Source organism: Pyrus communis, chromosome 4, assembly GCF_041283825.1.
Source record: "Pyrus communis isolate YQ-2024b chromosome 4, ASM4128382v1, whole genome shotgun sequence".
NCBI classification, from domain to species: Eukaryota; Viridiplantae; Streptophyta; class Magnoliopsida; order Rosales; family Rosaceae; genus Pyrus; species Pyrus communis.
In genome coordinates, this window is record NC_142568.1 from 12,614,057 (window position 1) to 12,635,274 (window position 21,218).

At 38.4% G+C, this 21,218-nt stretch overlaps 1 long non-coding RNA gene across 1 annotated transcript; it reads left to right on the top strand.

Moving 5' to 3' along the window:
• Positions 1-1,673: 1,673 nt before the first annotated feature.
• LOC137721783 (uncharacterized) lies at positions 1,674-18,533 on the top strand. Its single transcript, XR_011066716.2, has 4 exons — positions 1,674-1,839; positions 15,773-16,001; positions 16,111-16,245; positions 18,117-18,533. It is a non-coding gene; the product is annotated as an uncharacterized LOC137721783 (long non-coding RNA).
• The last annotated feature ends 2,685 nt before the right edge of the window (positions 18,534-21,218 follow it).

The following is a 21,218-nucleotide window of genomic DNA, read 5'->3' on the forward strand; positions in this document are numbered from 1 at the left end:
CAAAGCGTCACGCAAAGGCTGTTTGCACAACATACCAACAAATGTGTCACGCAAAGTGTTTTTACTACTTTCATCAAGTATAACATAAGATTTTGGTATCCATTAGTGTAAATATTTTAAATTGAAGATCAAATTAGTTCATTGTATTCATATGGGATCAAGGAAATCGGAGTTAAAATAACCGTTAAATCATGATTTTTTGTTTATAACCGTCGAAAAGTTTTGTTCTATTACTTGATCTCTGAATGTTTCTTTTTTTACGATTTTTGGTGCATACGATCTCGAAGTATATACAAACAAGTATGACGGTTGGATCGTTGAAACTAGTTTCGTACAATGTATATCCTAACAAAACAATAGATTCACTAACACTTAAAGTTTATTTATACTTTCATGAAGTATAACATAAGATTTTGTGGTATCTACTAGTGTAAATATTTTAAATTGAAGATCAAATCAGTTCATTGTATTCATATAGAGTCAATGAGTGTAGCTATAAAAAGATCATCAAAATCAGAGTTAAAATAACCGTTAAATCATGATTTTTCGTTTTTAACCGTCGAAAAGTTTTGTCCCGTTACTTGATATTTGAATGTTTGGCTTTTGCGATTTTTGGCGTATGCGATCTCGAAGTATATACAAACAAGTTTGGCGGTTACATCATTGAAATTAGTTTCGTACATTGCGTACTCCATCAAAATGATAGATTCACTAACACTTAGAGTTTATTTATACTTTTATTAAGTATAACATAAGATTTTGTGGTATCCACTTGTGTAAATATTTTAAATTTGTTGATTGTATTCATATAGGATCCAAGAGTGTAGCTGTAAAAAAATCATCAAAATCGGAGTTAAAACTACCGTTAAGTCGTGATTTTTTGTTTATAACCGTAAAAAAGTTTTGTCCCATTACATGATATCTAAATGTTTGTTTTTTTGTGATTTTTGGCATATGCGATCTTGAAGCATATACAAACAAGTTTGACGGTTGGATCGTTAAAACTAGTTTTCGTACAATGTGTTTCCCATCAAAACGATAGATTCACTAACACCTGGAGTTTTTTTATACTTTCATTAAGTATAACATAAGATTTTTTGGTATCCACTTGTGTAAATATTTTTAATTGACGATCAAATTAGTTCATTGTATTTATATAGGATCCAAGAGTGTATATGTAAAAAATCATCAAAATCGAAGTGAAAACTACCATTAAATTGTGTTTTTTCGTTTATAACCATCGAAAAGTTTTGTCCCATTACTTGATCTTTGCATGTTTGTTTTTTACAATTTTTGGCATATGCGATCTCGAAGCATGTACAAACAAGTTTGACAGTTGGATCTTTGAAACTAGTTTCGTACAATGCGTTTCCCATCAAGTTCAATAGTATATATATTTACTACGTAGATTTTAATTTATTTATTTTGTACTTATAACACTTAAGAAATTGAATGATATATATGTAAAAAAATTATTGTGGGTTTTGTTAGAAAAATATATTATTGTGGGGTTTATGTAAAAAAAAAAAAGTTGAATTTGAAGGGAGTAAAGTTACATTTTCAGTAATTTTTATAATAATTTAAAAAAAGATGCCTTAATGTGGTCATCGCGCAAAACAATTTTGCGTGACGACAAATTGTATACCTACGTCGCGCCGATTGTATTAATTTTTGCGGTGCAATAGTGAAAATTAGGCTTTTTTTTTTCAATTTTCCAAGTTTGGCAACCTTGAACCCCATAGATCTCTCTCTTCCTTATCGTTCTTTCTTTCGCGTAGACCTGCATCTCCTCTTTCTTTCCTGTAGACCTCTCTCTTCCCTCTCGCTCATCTCTTTCTCGTAGACTGATAGAAGCATATTCATGCGACTTAAATGGCTTGTTCTCGTGCATTTACATTATGTTTCTCTAGTTATTTTAGTCCTTTATGCTTCTTTTGTGTGTTTTCAGGTTCTAAGGGCTTAGGGAGCAAGAAAGTGCATTTTGAGGCTATTTGGGGCACTTTTGGGCAAGGATTGGATAGCTTAATCATGGAGCAAAGAGGATGGACGAAATTGAAGCCTTGTATGCTCTTTGGGGACATCAAACAAAGGGCCTAGCCCAATCAAACAAATCCTTTGAGCCATGGAAAACCTCTAGCCCAATCAAACATATTATGCCATGCAAACCAACCTATTTTAGGCCCATTCTATGTACTTAAACCCTAGCCCTTTAAACTAGCCCTATTATCACTTATCACTTTCATTCACTTATCACTCACCACATATCATTCATTTATCACTTAACATATCATTCACTTATCACTTATCATACTCATAATCATCTACACATTTCAACCATTTAAACATATGCATTTCAACTCACATGCACATCCACCTCTTTCCACCTAATCCACATGCTTTCACAACCTAAAACACATGCACATGCACCACTAATCCCTTCACTTTCATGCCATCATTTCCCCCCCCCCCCCCAATGCCGTGCACTCCTTGAGCATTTCCAGTTTTTCCCCTTCTCTTTGTATTCACAAGTCACATGCATTCACTTCATCATTACACCACCACTCATTCTTTAAATCCACATGCACTTTAATAATTCAATTACCCCATTCACACACCTTTTCTTCAAACCTAACCCGTGCATTCCCTTGCATTTCCACAATCTTAATCAGCCAACACATGCACAAATCCATCCATGCCGTGGGTTCCCTTTGCTCCCCTTGTGCAATTCCAGTTTTCACATGTGTCCTAGCTGTTTTTCCATCATTCCTCCACACAAATGCTTAAACAAACAGCCATATGTTCCCTCCACTACCCCTATAAATACCCTAGCATTCATTCACTCCCCATTTCAATTCACATCTCTCCATTTCTCACACCACAACACAAACACACACCATCTTCACATCCTGAAATTCCCTTCCTTGCCGTGGGTTTCTTTCCATTTTCTATCTTTCCTCATCCATTTCCATAAGTCCCCAATCCATTCAACACACCAACAACATCCCTTAGACCTTGTGCCATAATAACGAAGAAGAGAAGAGTGCCTAAACGTTCATACAATTCAAGTTTGAGTTGTTGGAATGTTTAGGTGTTTCTTTGATTTCAATGTTTAAATTCAATTTTCTTTGTTTTGTAATGGAAGAGAAGAGTGCCTAAACGTTCATACAATTCAAGTTTGAGTTGTTGGAATGTTTAGGTGTTTCTTTGATTTCAAAGTTATGAGGAACTAAACCCCCTTTAGCTAGGGGGTGATTCAAAATACATGTTTATGCTTGCATTATGAATTGATTACTTTTGGTTGGAATTTCATAAGTTGTGGATTCAATTTGTTTAACCGTTTGATTGATAACTTATTTATGAATGTTTATTAAGAATGCGCGCTTAATTTTCATGCATAAATATGACGCTAGAATATAAGTGAATTTCACCTAATCGTAATGAACTTATATTCACAAGTAGTGGAGGTTGCTTATAAACAATCGCGTTAAACGAATTCTTGGCATAAGTTTCATGCGTATTCCATAGTAACGAATGCCTCGTCGATGTTTATGATTTCCGTTGAACTTAATGATCTTTGTTGAATGTCTCTATCATGCGTATTCCATAGTTAGGGACTTTGATTAAGAATAATTTGGTTGTAATGCGTATTCCATTCAATCCAACGAATCTAGGGAAATCTGAAAGTTAATTTAAGCGGACCTAATTAACTTGGAGCATTGAGTTTCATAATTTATCGAAAGACCAACCGAAAATCAATCTTGTATGCAAGTGTAACATGTGTGGAGAAGAACCCCTTAGCTATTCCATCATCCATATTTTCATCACATTCATCTTTACTATCTGTTTTAAATTATAATCTGTCCGTTTAATTTAATCTCGTCCAACCACAATCACCCCCCTTATTTTGTTAAGTCTTATTCATTTGATTTGTCTTATTTTATGTTTTTGAGTATTTGGAGTCTTTTAAACTTGTTTTGAGTCTTTTAGTTTGTCTTAGTGTTTTAAAAGTTAGTTTTATTTATTTGAGTCAAGTATTTAGCATCCCTAGTTAATCCCCGGTTAGAACGATCCCTACTTACATCATTACTACAATTGTCACAAACCTGAAGTAGAAGAGGAAGCCACGGATTGGGTTAAAGAGGAAGTACCAACCATGGCCGTGGACAATCGAACCATTAAAGAGCTTTCTGCCTCAGGTTTGGCCAATGCAGCCCCTCTTTGCATTCAATACCCCGCGGCTGCCCAAGGCAAGACCGATGAATTCGAATTGAAGTCAAGCTTGTTGCACCATATTCCGAAGTACCATGGGCTTTCCATGGAAGATCCCAACAAGCATCTCAAGGAGTTCGAGGTGGTTTGTTCGAGCATGACCCCCGTCAATGTGGATGGGAGTATATTGAAGATGAAGGCCTTTCCATTTTCACTTATGGACAAGGCCAAAGATTGGCTCTACGAACTAGCCCCGGGAACTGTGACTTCGTGGGAGAGTATGAAGCGTGCTTTCTTGGAGAAATTCTTCCCTACTTCGAGAGTGATTCTCCTACGGAAGAAAATTAGTGGTATTCAACAGAATCATGGTGAGACATTCCTGGCTTATTATGAGCGCTTCAAGGGCCTTGTAGCTTCATGTCCTCAACATCAAATGAAGGAGGAACTTCTCCTTCAATATTTCTATGAGGGCCTCCTTCCTATCGAACGTCAAATGCTTGATGCATAAGCGGGAGGAGCATTGGTGGACAAAACACCAAGGGATGCCAAGATTCTCATAGCCAACCGAGCACTCAACGCTCAACAATATGAAGGAGTGGGTCAAAGGGAAGCCCCACGGCAACAAAGTGTAAATGAGGTGAGTGCTATTTCTGAAATTCAATCACAACTTGCTAATCTTACTTCTCTTGTTTCTCAGGTTGTGATTGGTCCAAAAGCACAAGAACACCAAGTTTGTGGCGTGTGCTCAATTCAAGGGCATCCATCCGACAAGTGCCCTCAACTAATCGAGAATGGTGGGTGGGAATCTGCCAATGCAATTGGTTTCCAAGGACAAAATCAAAACAACCCATACTCGAACACTTACAATGTCGGATGGAGGGACCATCCAAACTTCAAATGGAGGGAGCCACAACAAGCTGCCCAACAAGGAGGATTTAGGCCAAACCCCCTTGGTTTTTATTCCAAGCCGTATGCACCCCAACAACCCCAACAACCTTCGGCATCATCTCATTCAGGTACGTCCTTGGAAAGTGATCAAGCTATGCAATTACTAACCTCTATTTCGCAGGGATTGCAAAATCAAAACAACCGGATAGCAAATAACTAAAAGGAGATGATGGATATGAAGAAACAAATAGGGCAGATTTCTGAGTTCCTTGGACAGATTAGAGAGCAAGGAAAGCTTCCTAGCTCAACCACAGTCAATCCAAAGGGAGGATTCGAATCCGCCAAGGCCATCACCCTAAGGGGTGGAAAAGAAGTTGGGACCGAGACAAACAATCCCAAATCTGCCCAGAAAGTAGATGAAGAGACGACACAACCTGAGGCAGATCACCCTAACTCGGCCAAATCAGGTAATTTAAGTTCAAATTCATGTACTTTACGTCCTAATCTGCCCAATGTACCTTTTCCTAGCAGGTTCATGCAAGAAAAAAAGGAAGAAAGCAAGAAGGACATTCTTGAAACGTTCCGGAAGGTGCAAGTGAACATACCGCTTCTCGATGCAATCAAACAGGTTCCAAAGTATGCTAAATTCCTCAAGGACCTATGCAATACAAAGAGAAGAAGGGCAAACAAAGAGGTAGTGAAGGTAAGCGAGAATGTGTCCGTTGTTTTGCAACGTAAACTGCCTACCAAGTGCAAAGACCCCGGTAGTTTCACAATTCCTTGTGTGATTGGACATAATCGTTTTGAACATGCCATGCTTGATTTAGGTGCATCCATAAATGTCATGCCTTATTCTATTTATGCATCTATGAATTTGGGTGAATTAAAACAAGATGGTGTAATTATACAATTGGCCGATCGTTCTAACGCGTATCCAAAAGGAGTTTTGGAAGATGTGCTTGTGCAGGTGAACCATTTAATTTTTCCGACTGATTTCTACATCCTAGACATGGAGGATTCAGCCCATTCTACATCTTTGCCGATTCTCCTTGGTAGGCCATTCATGAAGACGGCCCGAACGAAGATTGATGTATACAAAGGCACCTTGACAATGGAATTCGATGGGGAAGTGATTGATTTTAATATTTCTGAAACTATGAGATATCCCGTTGATGACCATTCTTGTTTTTCCATTGATGTTATCGATTCTTTGGCGCAGGTATACCTTGAAGAATTGAACGAGGACGCCCTGGAAACAACCATCACTAAGGCCATAGAGCGCAAAAATGAAGGATTTGGGCCAATGCAAGGCCACGGCAAGGAGGAGGTATTCTTTGCAATGGGTTCTAGTGAAGAAATAATTGAGGTTGTGGCAGCCCTTGAGTCATTGCCACAACAATATGGTAAGGTTCCACTCTCACTTTCAAATTCAGTTTCCACTAAGATGCTACCTTCTGTTGTTCAGGCACCATCGCTTGAACTTAAGCCGTTGCCGGACCATTTGAAGTATGTGTTTTTGGGAAAAGGCAAAACATTGCCCGTCATCATTTCATCAAGTCTCACGGCAATGGAGGAGGAGAAGCTTGTGAGGGTGCTGCGAGAGCACAAAACGGCCATAGGGTGGACTTTGGCCGACATTAAAGGAATAAGCCCTACCACATGCATGCACCGTATACTTCTTGAGGAGGGGGCTAAACCAACTCGAGAGGCTCAGCGCCGTCTCAACCCTCCAATGATGGAAGTTGTGAAAAAGGAGATTATCAAACTTCTTGATTGTGGAGTGATTTATCCGATCTCTGATAGTCGTTGGGTGTCACCGGTGCAATGTGTTCCAAAGAAGTCCGGAGTGACAGTGGTGAAGAATGCTGAGAATGAGCTTGTGCCAACCCGCATTCAAACAGGTTGGCGAGTATGTATCGATTACCGGAAGCTAAATGCCATGACTAGGTAAGATCACTTTCCTTTGCCATTCATCGACCAGATGCTCGAAAGGTTAGCCGATCATGCTTTTTACTGTTTTCTTGATGGATACTCTGGATATAACCAAATTGTGATAGCCCCGGATGATCAAGAGAAGACCACATTCACATGTCCCTTTGGAACATTTGCTTATCGTCGCATGCCATTTGGCTTATGCAACGCACCGACCACTTTCCAAAGGTGTATGGTAAGTATATTTTCCGATTTTGTTGAAAAGATCATTGAGGTTTTCATGGATGATTTCAGTGTATTTGGGAGTTCATTTGATAATTGCTTGGATAATCTGACCTTAATTTTGAAACGATGTGTTGAAACTAACCTTGTCTTGAATTGGGAGAAATGTCATTTTATGGTGAAACAAGGTATAGTTTTAGGACATATTGTTTCAGAAAAAGGAATTGAAGTAGATAAATCGAAAATAGACCTTGTACGTCACTTACCCTCTCCTACTTCGGTTAGAGAGGTACGTTCGTTTCTTGGCCATGCAGGGTTCTATAGGCGTTTTATCAAGGACTTCTCCAAGATGTCCAACCCTCTTTGCCGATTGCTTCAAAAAGATGTGCCATTCAAGTTTAATGAAGAGTGTAATTCGGCATTTAACCAACTCAAGGAGAAGCTAGTCTCGGCCCCCATTATTGTACCTCCAGATTGGAGCCTTCCGTTCGAACTCATGTGCGATGCATCCGACTATGCATTAGGAGCTGTTCTAGGACAAAGAAGAGACAAGCGGCCGCATGTCATATACTATGCCTCTCGGACTCTCAATGATGCCCAATTGAACTACTCCACGACGGAAAAAGAACTTCTAGCTGTGGTTTTTGCTTTAGATAAATTCCGTTCATATTTAATTGGAACTAAAGTAATCGTTTATTCTGATCATGCAGCTTTGAGGTACTTACTCACGAAAAAGGAAGCAAAGCCGAGGCTTATCCGATGGATGCTTCTTCTCCAAGAATTCGATATCTAAATCCGGGACAAGAAAGGAAGTGAAAACGTGGTGGCTGACCACTTGAGCCGTATGGTGCATGAAGAGGATGCCGTGCCTATCATAGAGACATTCCCAGATGAGCAACTGATGTCCGTCAAGGTAAGTGAACCCTGGTATGCTGATTTGGTGAATTATTTGGTGTCTAAACATGTTCCTAGAGAATTACTTAAACACCAATGTGATAAATTAAAGAAAGAGGCACGGTTTTATGTGTGGGATGACCCGTATTTATGGAAATATTGCCCTGACCAAGTTATACGTAGGTGTGTGCACGATTTTGAGTTTAATGCTATTCTAACCTTTTGTCACACTTATGCTTGTGGGGGACACTTTGGCACTCAAAGAACAGCACTTAAGGTGTTAGAATGTGGTTTTTATTGGCCTACCATCTTTAGGGATGCTAGAACATTTTGCATGTCTTGTGATAGATGCCAAAGAACGGGCAATATTGGTCCTAAACAACAAATGCCGCAAACCCCCATTTTTAGTGTTGAAATCTTTGATGTTTGGGGTATTGATTTTATGGGTCCCTTTCCTTCGTCACATGGGTTTCTTTATATATTGCTTGCTGTGGACTATGTGTCGAAATGGGTGGAAGCAAAAGCCACCCGAACTAATGATTCTCGAGTGGTTGCAGATTTTGTGAAAACTAACATTTTTGCAAGGTTTGGAATGCCACGAGTGCTAATCAGTGATGGAGGTTCCCATTTTTGTAATCGAACCATCGAGGAGTTGCTCAAGAAATACAATGTCACACATAAGGTGGCCACACCTTATCATCCACAAACGAGCGGGCAAGCCGAGGTTTCGAATAGGGAAATCAAGCAGATTCTTAAGAAGACCGTGGAGCCTACAAGGAAGGATTGGAGTTTGCGCTTAAACGATGCATTGTGGGCGTATCGCACTGCCTACAAAACCCCCATTAGGATGTCACCTTTTTGGCTCATCTATGGGAAGCCATGCCATCTTCCCGTCGAACTAGAGCATCGTGCACATTGGGCCGTCAAAACGTTCAATATGGACCTTGATGCCGCAGGTTTACATAGGAAGCTTCAATTATGTGAGCTTGATGAAATCCGAAATGAAGCATATGAGAATGCCCGGATTTACAAGGAGAAAACAAAGGCATTTCATGACAAGATGATTCGTGCCAAGACGTTCTCTATTGGGCAGAAAGTGTTGTTGTTCAATTCTCGCCTTCGGTTGTTTCCGGGTAAGTTGCGTTCCAAATGGGTTGGTCCTTTTATTGTCACTAATGTTTTCCCTCATGGTGCAGTACAAATCAAAAGTTCAAGGACGCAGCAAGAATTCAAAGTGAATGGGCATCGATTGAAGCCCTATTACGAGATGTTCGAGGAGCATGTCGTGGAGGAGGTACCCCTCCATGCCGTGGAACCTAGTCAAGCTTAAACGGAGGTACCGTCCGGCTGCAAAACGTAAAAGAAAGCGCTACTTGGGAGGCAACCCATGCATTCAACAAAGGAAGACTTAGAAAGCACTCCAATTCCAGATTCCTAAAAACTCTTCTCTTTGTTGCTATTTCGTTTCTGCCTTGTTAGGTTGTTTAGTTATTGTTGTTTGTTTATTAATTGTGTGAGTCTATGATTGTAACATTGAGAAAATGTTTGATTTATTGATAGGCACTGCTAAACAAAGAAAGATGGAGCCTTCACAAAGGGCGTTTACTTGAAGCCCCACTACGAGGTGTCGAAGCAGAAGGCATAGAAGCGGGAGGCATCGGGGCAGAAGACATTGGGGCAGAAGGCATCGGAGCTAGAGCATTCCAGGCCTCAATACTTGGCCAAGCGCTGGATGACCCAGGAAACAGGTGCCTCTGGAGATAAGCCGCAAGCCTTTGACGGTCACTGTGAATTCGACCCTCAGATTCTTGCAGTTCATCAAGCTTCTTCTTCATGCCCGACGAATAGTTATTTGCAAGCACATGCAAACTTCTATTCTCATACTTAAGCTGCTGGATCTCCTGCTTGAGACTTTCCACCTCTGCCATCAATGATTCCACCTGACGGGAGCGGGCAAGCAGGCGTTGGCCCATGTTGGACACAGAACTCGCACACTGAACACTAAGTGCGAGGGACTCTTGAACGGCCAACTCATCGGACCGTCCTGACAGCAGCCTACTATCTTTTGGAGTGAGGAGGTTCCTAGCTACTATTGTAGCTGTTGTGGCGTCCTGCATCACGGAGTCTTCACCTGTGAGAGGACCGTTAGAAGAAAAGAAAGAAGGGCGCCATACGTTACCTTGACGCGGCGCGCCCGTATCACTGCTAAGGCTCAATTCCAAGCTAAGGTTCGATGAGTTTGCCATTTTTCAAAAGTGTTCAAAGAGAAGGGATGGAGTTAAATTTCAAAGGGTCGGAGTCGATTTTCAAGAATGGGAAATCTTCAGAGTGTGTTTGTTGTGATGATCGATAGCTCTATAAAAAGCCAAGGCGACGCGTCCACCGATTCAAGAAGCCGGAATTTCCGGCGTAATTTAGGCGACGCTCCCTCGGCTTTTCAGAAAACGCGTTCAACTTTGTCAAAAGATTTCTGACAAAGCTGAAAACACGTGGACGCCATCATCGCAACTACACATCTTTAGCCGACAAGCGCAAAGTTCGGCGACGCTTTCTCTGCTTTTCAGAAGACGCGTGCAACTTTGTCAAAAGGAGCCGCATCTGCACTACCACGTGTCGTTCAGAAATCGAAGGGGCGCCTGCTCAGGAATCGAAGGGGCGCCTGCTCAGAAATCGAAGAGGCGTATTCAAAGATCGAAGAGGCGCCACTATTTCAAAAAAAAGCCGGAGTTGCGGGATCAAAACGTTTGTCGACAAAGGTAAAAAGTACCATCACTTGCTATTATCTCTATATATGTCGACCTTCGTATTTTATGGCAGGGCAAACCTGAAGAAAATGCCCAACTTTCCCTCACCTCTGAGGGCGCACTCCCAGCAAAGCCTTTCGAAATACTCAATTCTTTCTTCTTCCCCAAAGATGATACCAGATGTCTGGAGTACAGATGACCCAGGAGGAAACAGCACAACAAATACATGTGCTGATTCATTCACCACTTCTTCAAAAGCAAAGGTATCTCATATCATCAAGGTCAAAAGCAAAAGTATCTCATATCATGCTCTTTCCCTGTCTTTTTCTTTGTCCTTGTTCTTACTCGCATGGCAAAGTAAAAGAAGCAATCAGCCGGCACTTGGAGTCAGTCTTCCGTTCTGGAGCCAATTGCCTGGAATCTATTCCTGATTGCTTACCTAGCGTTGCTCTCGAGTAGTCATCTTCAACGGTTGATACACTTCCGGAGAAGGGACCACTTCTGCAAAGGGGAGCGAGTAAGGCAAGTGAAAATGATACATTGAAGCATGTGGAGACAAACATAGGTTGAGTTATCCTCTAACCCTTTTCATTACGAATTGGAAAGATTGAACAAAGAAACAGACCAAAGGGGTAAGCTCAGACCTTCGGGGAAGACCAAAAGAATCCTCCAGCCCAGTAGCACAAAGGAAAATCAACGATGGGCGGCAACCAGTTCGAGAGTAAGCCTGTGGAATCAACAAAATCAAGCATCAATGCAATCACCAAGGAGAAGATGGAATTTACATTCCACAACCAGATTTGCGTCCCTAAACTCTTCTCTTTGTTATTTACATTATGCCATGTTTAGTATGTTTAAGTGCTTTTTGTGTGTTTACTTATGTTTTGTGTGAATCTATGCTTAAAACATTGAGGACAATGTTTGATTTAAGTGTGGGGGGGGGGGGGGGGGGGCTTAACTAATGTTGTTAATGCAAATTCGTGGGATTTTATCACCCATAACTTCAAATGTTGTTCCTTGCTGTTTTAAGGTGTTTTTAAGTTGTTTTAGAGTGTTTTAGTGTGTTTTGTTTTATAACTCCGAAAATCACATAAAAATTTGAAAAACATTTTTTTTGAAAAGCCTAAAAAGAGTGTTTTGAGTTGTTTTTGTGTCTTAGGGTACCTTCCAACGTTATGATAAGGATTTGGTTTGTAATTGCATGACTGTTAAAAAGAGTTATTAACATAGAGAAAAGTTTGATTTACTCTTGGTATATGCTTGGTTATGGTTATAATGTATGACTTCACATGCAATCATAAAAGAAAAATTCGTTTTAGTAACATGCTTGAAGGAAGGAACTCAAACAAACGCTACAACCCTGTGAGACTCGAGCCATTACCTTCTTTGGAGAGTTATTTTCTGTGATTCTTTGTTTTCTAAAAGTTGTTGCATGATCTCATTATTCCTTGCTTGGTTGCTACTTAGAATGCAATTGTATCATGATAGAACTAAATGCTAGAACTTATATCCGTTTCATTCAAAGCATGACATTGATTTGCATAACATATATCAAGATGAAGTTGTGTAGTTGCCACCATAACCAAATAGCCTTACTTCCCATATTTCGTATTTGTTGTAAGTTTTAACCCCGTTGAGCCTCGTTTAGCCTTTATTCTTTATTAACCCACATTATCCTTACCTAGCCTAGTTTAGGACAATCCACACCCTTGTTCTTAAATGATAGTGAGCATGACTTAAATGAATTCCTTTTGAGTTACATTATGAAAGAAAATGAGTGTGGGGGAGAGAATGTTTTGTTCTTAAGTGTTTATGTATGTTTTGAGAGTCAAAAGAAAAAAAAAAAAAAAAAAAAAAAAAAAATTGTGAAAAACATATGAAAAAGAAAAACAGAAAAGAAAAGAAAGAAAGGAAAAAGAGCTTGTTCCCCCTTGTTCAAAAGTTGAGTTTTCATTCAAAAGTGAATTCTACGTTAATTCAAATGCTTTGCTCGCTATTTCTTTAAGAACCTTTGTTTTCCATATCCCTTCTTTGTTAGCCAAACACCTTTAGCTCCGTTTCAACCCTTATGCTTCTATCTTGAGTGTTATGTGTTTCAATTTGTGGAGTTTGGAATTGATATGAGCTTATGGAATCACTGGTTCTCATTCTAAGTAGTAACATTCCATTCATGAGATCATATCTAAACATGCTTATTAACTCCAGAAATTGCTTCCTTTGACATACATATATGTGAGTGTTCGTTTTTATGTTCACATCAATTTTCTCACATATAACTAGTTTAGGGTGTGTAGTCAGAAAATCTGAGTGAAAACTGAGTGCATATCTTGTAAGGAATTGAGCAAATTCTCTAAGGCATGTTACTACATTCAAAACATGGTTTTAAATACTTAATTGTGAAATAGTATGTGGTGACTGTGATTAAGAATGTAATTAAGTGTAAAGATGACTAAAATATGTGGGAATGATGATTTTTAACTTGTCATGTGCATTGGAAATCCCTGAAACGATTGTTTGGAAGGTGTAGGTTGTGTTTTACGTGTTTAGTGTCGTTTTGTTTATTTCTTTTTATTCTGTTTTGCTCGAGGACTAGCAAAAGATAAGTGTGGGGGAGTTTGATAGAAGCATATTCATGCGACTTAAATGGCTTGTTCTCGTGCATTTACGTTATGTTTCTCTAGTTATTTTAGTCCTTTATGCTTCTTTTGTGTGTTTTCAGGTTCTAAGGGCTTAGGGAGCAAGAAAGTGCATTTTGAGGCTATTTGGGGCACTTTTGGGCAAGGATTGGATAGCTTAATCATGGAGCAAAGAGGATGGACGAAATTGAAGCCTTGTATGCTCTTTGGGGACATCAAACAAAGGGCCTAGCCCAATCAAACAAATCCTTTGAGCCATGGAAAACCTCTAGCCCAATCAAACATATTATGCCATGCAAACCAACCTATTTTAGGCCCATTCTATGTACTTAAACCCTAGCCCTTTAAACTAGCCCTATTATCACTTATCACTTTCATTCACTTATCACTCACCACATATCATTCATTTATCACTTAACATATCATTCACTTATCACTTATCATACTCATAATCATCTACACATTTCAACCATTTAAACATATGCATTTCAACTCACATGCACATCCACCTCTTTCCACCTAATCCACATGCTTTCACAACCTAAAACACATGCACATGCACCACTAATCCCTTCACTTTCATGCCATCATTCCCCCCCCCCCCCCCCAATGCCATGCACTCCTTGAGCATTTCCAGTTTTTCCCCTTCTCTTTGTATTCACAAGTCACATGCATTCACTTCATCATTACACCACCACTCATTCTTTAAATCAACATGCACTTTAATAATTCAATTACCCCATTCACACACCTTTTCTTCAAACCTAACCCGTGCATTCCCTTGCATTTCCACAATCTTAATCAGCCAACACATGCACAAATCCATCCATGTCGTGGGTTCCCTTTGCTCCCCTTGTGCAATTCCAGTTTTCACATGTGTCCTAGCTGTTTTTCCATGATTCCTTCACACAAATGCTTAAACAAACAGCCATATGTTCCCTCCACTACCCCTATAAATACCCTAGCATTCATTCACTCCCCATTCAATTCACATCTCTCCATTTCTCACACCACAACACAAACACACACCATCTTCACATCCTGAAATTCCCTTCCTTGCCGTGGGTTTCTTTCCATTTTCTATCTTTCCTCATCCATTTCCATAAGTCCCCAATCCATTCAACACACCAACAACATCCCTTAGACCTTGTGCCATAATAACGAAGAAGAGAAGAGTGCCTAAACGTTCATACAATTCAATTTTGAGTTGTTGGAATGTTTAGGTGTTTATTTGATTTCAATGTTTAAATTCAATTTTCTTTGTTTTGTAATGGATGAGAAGAGTGCCTAAACGTTCATACAATTCAAGTTTGAGTTGTTGGAATGTTTAGGTGTTTCTTTGATTTCAAAGTTATGAGGAACTAAACCCCCTTTAGCTAGGGGGTGATTCAAAATACATGTTTATGCTTGCATTATGAATTGATTACTTTTGGTTGGAATTTCATAAGTTGTGGATTCAATTTGTTTAACCGTTTGATTGATAACTTATTTATGAATGTTTATTAAGAATGCGCGCTTAATTTTCATGCATAAATATGACGCTAGAATATAAGTGAATTTCACCTAATCGTAATGAACTTATATTCACAAGTAGTGGAGGTTGCTTATAAACAATCGCGTTAAACGAATTCTTGGCATAAGTTTCATGCGTATTCCATAGTAACGAATGCCTCGTCGATGTTTATGATTTCCGTTGAACTTAATGATCTTTGTTGAATGTCTCTATCATGCGTATTCCATAGTTAGGGACTTTGATTAAGAATAATTTGGTTGTAATGCGTATTCCATTCAATCCAACGAATCTAGGGAAATCTGAAAGTTAATTTAAGCGGACCTAATTAACTTGGAGCATTGAGTTTCATAATTTATCGAAAGACCAACCGAAAATCAATCTTGTATGCAAGTGTAACATGTGTGGAGAAGAACCCCTTAGCTATTCCATCATCCATATTTTCATCACATTCATCTTTACTATCTGTTTTAAATTATAATCTGTCCGTTTAATTTAATCTCGTCCAACCACAATCACCCCCCTTATTTTGTTAAGTCTTATTCATTTGATTTGTCTTATTTTATGTTTTTGAGTATTTGGAGTCTTTTAAACTTGTTTTGAGTCTTTTAGTTTGTCTTAGTGTTTTAAAAGTTAGTTTTATTTATTTGAGTCAAGTATTTAGCATCCCTAGTTAATCCCCGGTTAGAACGATCCCTACTTACATCATTACTACAATTGTCACAAATAGGGTTTAGTTTGTGTGCGTATAAATAACGCATCATAGACCTCTCTCTCCTTCCCGTAGACCTCTCTCTCCTCTTCACAACCTTGAACCCCAAATCTTGAACCCAGACTTGTCTTTCCTCTTCACAATCTCAAATCCAACCACCACCACTACTCTGTCGGTTGTCTCTCTCTCTCATTCTAAACGACGGGCAGCCACGCGAATCTCAAAGCTGACTCGAATCAAGTCCCAAAATCAAGGTAAGGGTTTCTTATTTTCGATGGGTTTTTGTTATTTAGGGTTTAGGGTCAAATTGCATGTTGATTTCTTAGTACTTTGTCGAAATCTCCAGGTAAAATTCGTCTCCAGGTTTGATCCTCCACTTCCAACCATTGGCGGAAGACTATTTGTTTCTTTTTACGTCTGCCATACCGGATTGTTGCCGGATTTCCCACGAATTTTCAGGCCACTTTGGGCACGGCCTCTCTGCAAATCTAAACTGAGGTATTTTTTTTTAAACCCATTTTTGGAGTTGTTATTAATTTTTGTGAAATATTTGGTCCGGGTTTTGTTTCCCGTTGCACACCCAAGTCTAATCTGTGTGTAATATCCTCCACACTCAACTATATGTTTCCATCCAGTTGGAAATTCATGGGTTCCATGGGTCCCTTGGCATCCACAACAATGTCATCCTCCATTTTGGCAGCTGTTTCCTTTTAGGGTTTTTGTGTGTTTTTCCTAATGAATTAAAATGCCCTCAAGTTCATCTGATTATTGCTGCAATGGATCATCAATTAGATCCTCAATTGATTGAGGGTATCAATTGACATCACCCTTTTAACTTTACCATGGTGTGGTTCCACAAATTAAGTCATACCACTTTCTCTCAGTTAAATTCTTAAAGTTTTAATTGGAATTTTGGAGAGTGTGTTAAATTATGCATGTAGAAAATTGTGATTGAATTCTTATAACTATGAGAGGAGAAGCATTTAGTCTAATGGGGTTCATCATAAAACGTTATGGGTGAGAGGAGAAGCATTTAGTCTAATGGGGATCATCATAAAACGTTATGGGTAGAAGAGGATATGGTAAAAACATCTATGTCAAATAAAATTTCCCAATTATGTTCTCTTTCATCTTTCTTTCTCTCTCTCTCTATACATTTATGTATTCATGTAGATACGTGCATGCGCGCGCGCACACACACCGAGGTTAAAACTTGGCTCCTTTTGGAAGAGGAGGTCTCCTCCTGAAAGTTATGGGGAAGAGGAAGCAGAATAAAACAAAATAATTAAAATTCATAGTGTCGGTTGTCACTTAAGAGAGTAAGGCAAAAGAAGAAGCATAGTAAAAGAAAATAATTAAAATCCATAGTTATACTAAATATTGAATAGGCAGGTTATATCTAAATATTGCTGAGCAAAATGATGGAGCCTTATCCTCTCTTATTGTTAGAACTATTTCATTTTGCTCTTCCTTTCTAAGAACAGTTGCAATTCAGAGGCCATCAAGGTATCTCATTTAATTATATATTTTATACATGTGTGTATTGGATTATATATATGTGTGTGGGTGAATGTGTGTTTCTCTGTCCCTGTGGATTTGTATTGGTTTTCTCTTTTAGGTTGATTTAGTTAATGGGGTTTGTTTTTGTTTTTGATTAATTTGGTTGTTGTGAAAGTAATCAAACATTCAAAGCTTGGAACTAATGGTCTTTCAAAGAGGTTGGTTGTTCAATGTTTTCATTTATGTCTTTTTAGTTGTATAAACCGTGTTTAGTATTTTATTTGTATTGGTTGGTTTAGATTTGGCCCAAGAGAGTAAGAAAGCAACGATGTATAGTGATGTAGGACGTGTAAACTGTGATGTCAACTATACAACAATGGCTAAAATAGAAAAATGTTAAATTTTTTATTTTTTTTAAAAAAGTGGAACTCTTCATGAACTTAGGCACCCTTATGTTTCTTGTACCAAATTTTATAATATTGGCATGAAAATTAACTTTAAAATTGTGAAGTGGAAAAGTGTCCATGAAGAGTATCACTTTTGAGAGAGTTCTTAACATTTTTCTATGGAATATGATGTGTAATGATTAGATACATGTATTATAATATGAGTCAACGATACAATAGTAACAGAAAAAGTATTGGAGTTTGTGAGTTTTGTATTCTTTCTATTCTTCTAGTGTTCAGTGAGGGTTTGATTCCCCAAAACTTGATGTTTTAGAGGCTTTTCAAAGTGAGATTAGGTTAAATTACCAAATAAACAAAGGAGATTAGTAAGAAAGGATATGCTTGTACTTTGGATGCTAATTGATTAGTTTCAAATGCAAGAAAGGATTAGTTTCTAATGTTATATTTTTATGGTTGAAAAAGTGTATAGATGTCGCAGTTGTTCTTCCAGATCGACAACAGGGGAGGTCAATGCCTTGAAGGAGGAAGTGACAACCCTAAAAGGTCAGCTTGCAACCCAGGACGAGCAGATAAAGGCCCAGAGCGAACAGATGAGGGCCCAAAACAAGCAGATGAAGGCCCAGTACGAGCAAATGAGAGCCCAGGGCGACCAGATGAGTATGATTGTACGGACCTTAGTGATGTCCTGTCTCCAAATCCCGATGGCAGCACCTGATCTTGCTCCACATTCGACCTTACAGCCACTTCGCTCAACCGATACCCAATAGTCTGATGTATCAAACCTAGAAGACTACTTATTGTAATTTTTTCTTTTTTTGTTCGGACGTCTTGTATGTACATTTTCATATAGTTTATAATTAAATAATTTTTCTTGGTTTATTATTTATTGTTTAGAATTTAATTACAATATTTATTAAAAATTAAATCAAAAATATTTTTGTCACAAAAAAAAAAAAAAAAAAGAAATTGTGCGACGAAGAAGTTTCATAGGTCAAGCAAAGACACTTTGTGTGAAGTAGGGTCGAGCGTCACGCAAAGACAATTTACGTGACATAGGGTCATGCGCCGCACAAAGTGGGTTTGCGTGACGTAGGGTTTTGCGTCGCGCAAAGTGGGTTTGTGTGACGTAGGTACATGCGTCGCGCAAAGACACTTTGCGTGACGTAGGGATATGCATCACGCAAACCCTGCTTTCACAGGCTTGGCACTCGATGAAGGTTCATTGGGCAAATTTTTGCGCGACTTTTTTTACTTTGGCCGACGAAGGACGTATGTCGCACAAAGTGTTTTTTGTACTAGTGTAAATTAAGACCCTATATCTATACATCTCAAAAATGGAAGCTCATGGTTGAATTCGTCCTCAGAGCATCTCCAACTCTTGGGTTAAAACCTAAAATTTTCAACCCAAAAAATTTAGGGTCTATTTGGTATCGTATTTTTAAAAAAATATTAGAATTTTTCAAAACATTTCTTAAGAACATTTTTTAAAAACAATTTTCTTTAAGATCCAAAAACTTATTTGGTATTAGATTTTGATAGGAGCATAATTATGCGACTTTGTTATCTTATTTCTTTGCATTTATTTAGTTAATTTCTACTTATTGTAGTAATTTAAGTTATTTTTGTATTATTGTAGGTCCAATTGGTAAAGATGACAATAAATGGCAAATGTGGATAGCATATGGGTTGAATGTTTTTGGTGTTTAAATGGTGCTAGATAAGTGCTAAAATTTGGAGAAATTAAAGTTGAGGCTTGGAAGGCAAGGAATTACACAAGAAAGAGGAATCCTAATTGGAGAGGAACATTATTTTATCCATCCTATCTTATCTTACATTATCTTATCTTATCTTATCTCCAGCTATAACGAGGAATCCTAATCACATTCCAACACTTTTTACCTGATTTTTAGAGTCCTAAAATAACTCAAAAACGCCAAAACCCTTCCTCCTTGGATTTAGCCACTCCCCCTATATATATGAAATTCGTGCAGCGATTTAAAAGTGTGCTATGCCTACCATTCATCCACTGAAGTTGCTGGAATTTTCAAAGTTCTTTCTATCTTTGTTTTAAGTTTCAATGTTTATTTTACATTGCTTTTCAGTTATGATGAACATGTGTAACTAAGTTTCTTTTTAGCTAGAGGTGAATTCGAAATCATGATCATATGTTTTATATAAATTGATAACATCCAATTATTGTTTCGTAAAACATGATTGCGATTTACTTATCTGCTTTATAGAGAACTTATTCTTGTATGTTTCTTAAGGGTGCACACTTAGTTTGCATGCAAGGATTTGATGCTAGAATATAAGGGAATTTCACCTAATCGTTATGAACTTATATTTGCAAGTAATAAAAGTAACTAGTCATGATTGAGTTAAGTAAATTCTTGGCAGGAGTATCATGTTTTCATAGTTATGAATGCCTTGTCAATGCTTATGATTTTCACAAAACTTAATGATATATTATATGTATCTCTATCATGCTTTTCATAGTTGGGGAACTTGAGAAGAATAATTTGGTTGCATCGCTGAGTCCAATTCAATGAACTTAGGAAAATCTGAGAGTTAATTAGTGTTGTTCACAATTAATTTAGGGCATTGTCATTCATGGTTTATTGGAAGAATAACTGGAAATCAATTTGTATGCATATGTTTCATGTGTGAAGAAGAATCCTCTAGCTATCCTCTCACCCATATTTCATTCACAACTTAATTTAATTGTTGCCATTTACTTTTGTTCTCATTAAACTCATCCAAAATACCCCCAGTCATTATTTAGATGTTAGTTTAACTTAGTTTTTAGTTTTACAAGATTAATGTGTGTGGACTAGCATCCCTTCTAATCCCCGAAATAGAACAATCCCTACTTACTCGTACTACGATTGCATAATTTATAGGGTTTAATTTGTGTGTTAGTTTCTACCACATCAAATTGTTTGGGCCCAAAATAATATTGTTGGGCCGAGTGTAGGTTTGTGCTCTGCCCAAAGCCTTGTCAAAAGTACTATGGGCTGCCTGATGATTCCGGGCCATTTAGCACAGATGGTCGAGTCCTATCACAAGAAAGAGTAGTTCAGATAGGCAAAGAGGGTCGAGGAAATCCTGGTGCAATTAGGATTCTCGACCAACAATGAATAAAGCCCCAAAAAGAAGTGAGTTCAAAGTCCTAATGGAAGTAGGGTTGTTCGAAGCAAAGTTGGAACGAAACAAGAACTCCCCATCCAGATATAAGTTTAATTCGATCTCAAGAAGGAGTTGGTGCTATAAATACAAGACATCATGCAACAATTGAGGACCTCCAATTCAACACATAATTGCCCTGCGCAAAACCTCTCAAGCAGCTTGAGATTTTTATTTTCCTTTTCTCGCTGACACACCTTCAGTTTGGATAAACAGCACTGTGGAGGCATCCGGCGAACACCTTCAGTTTGGATAAATAACACTATTGCCATAGAATCAGCCAACCGAGGAGCACCTTTAGTTTGGATAAACAGCACTGCATCGAGGCCGACTGGTTATCTATCCAAGTCTCGACTGAGAAGGGTTTTCGAATCCTTGTTG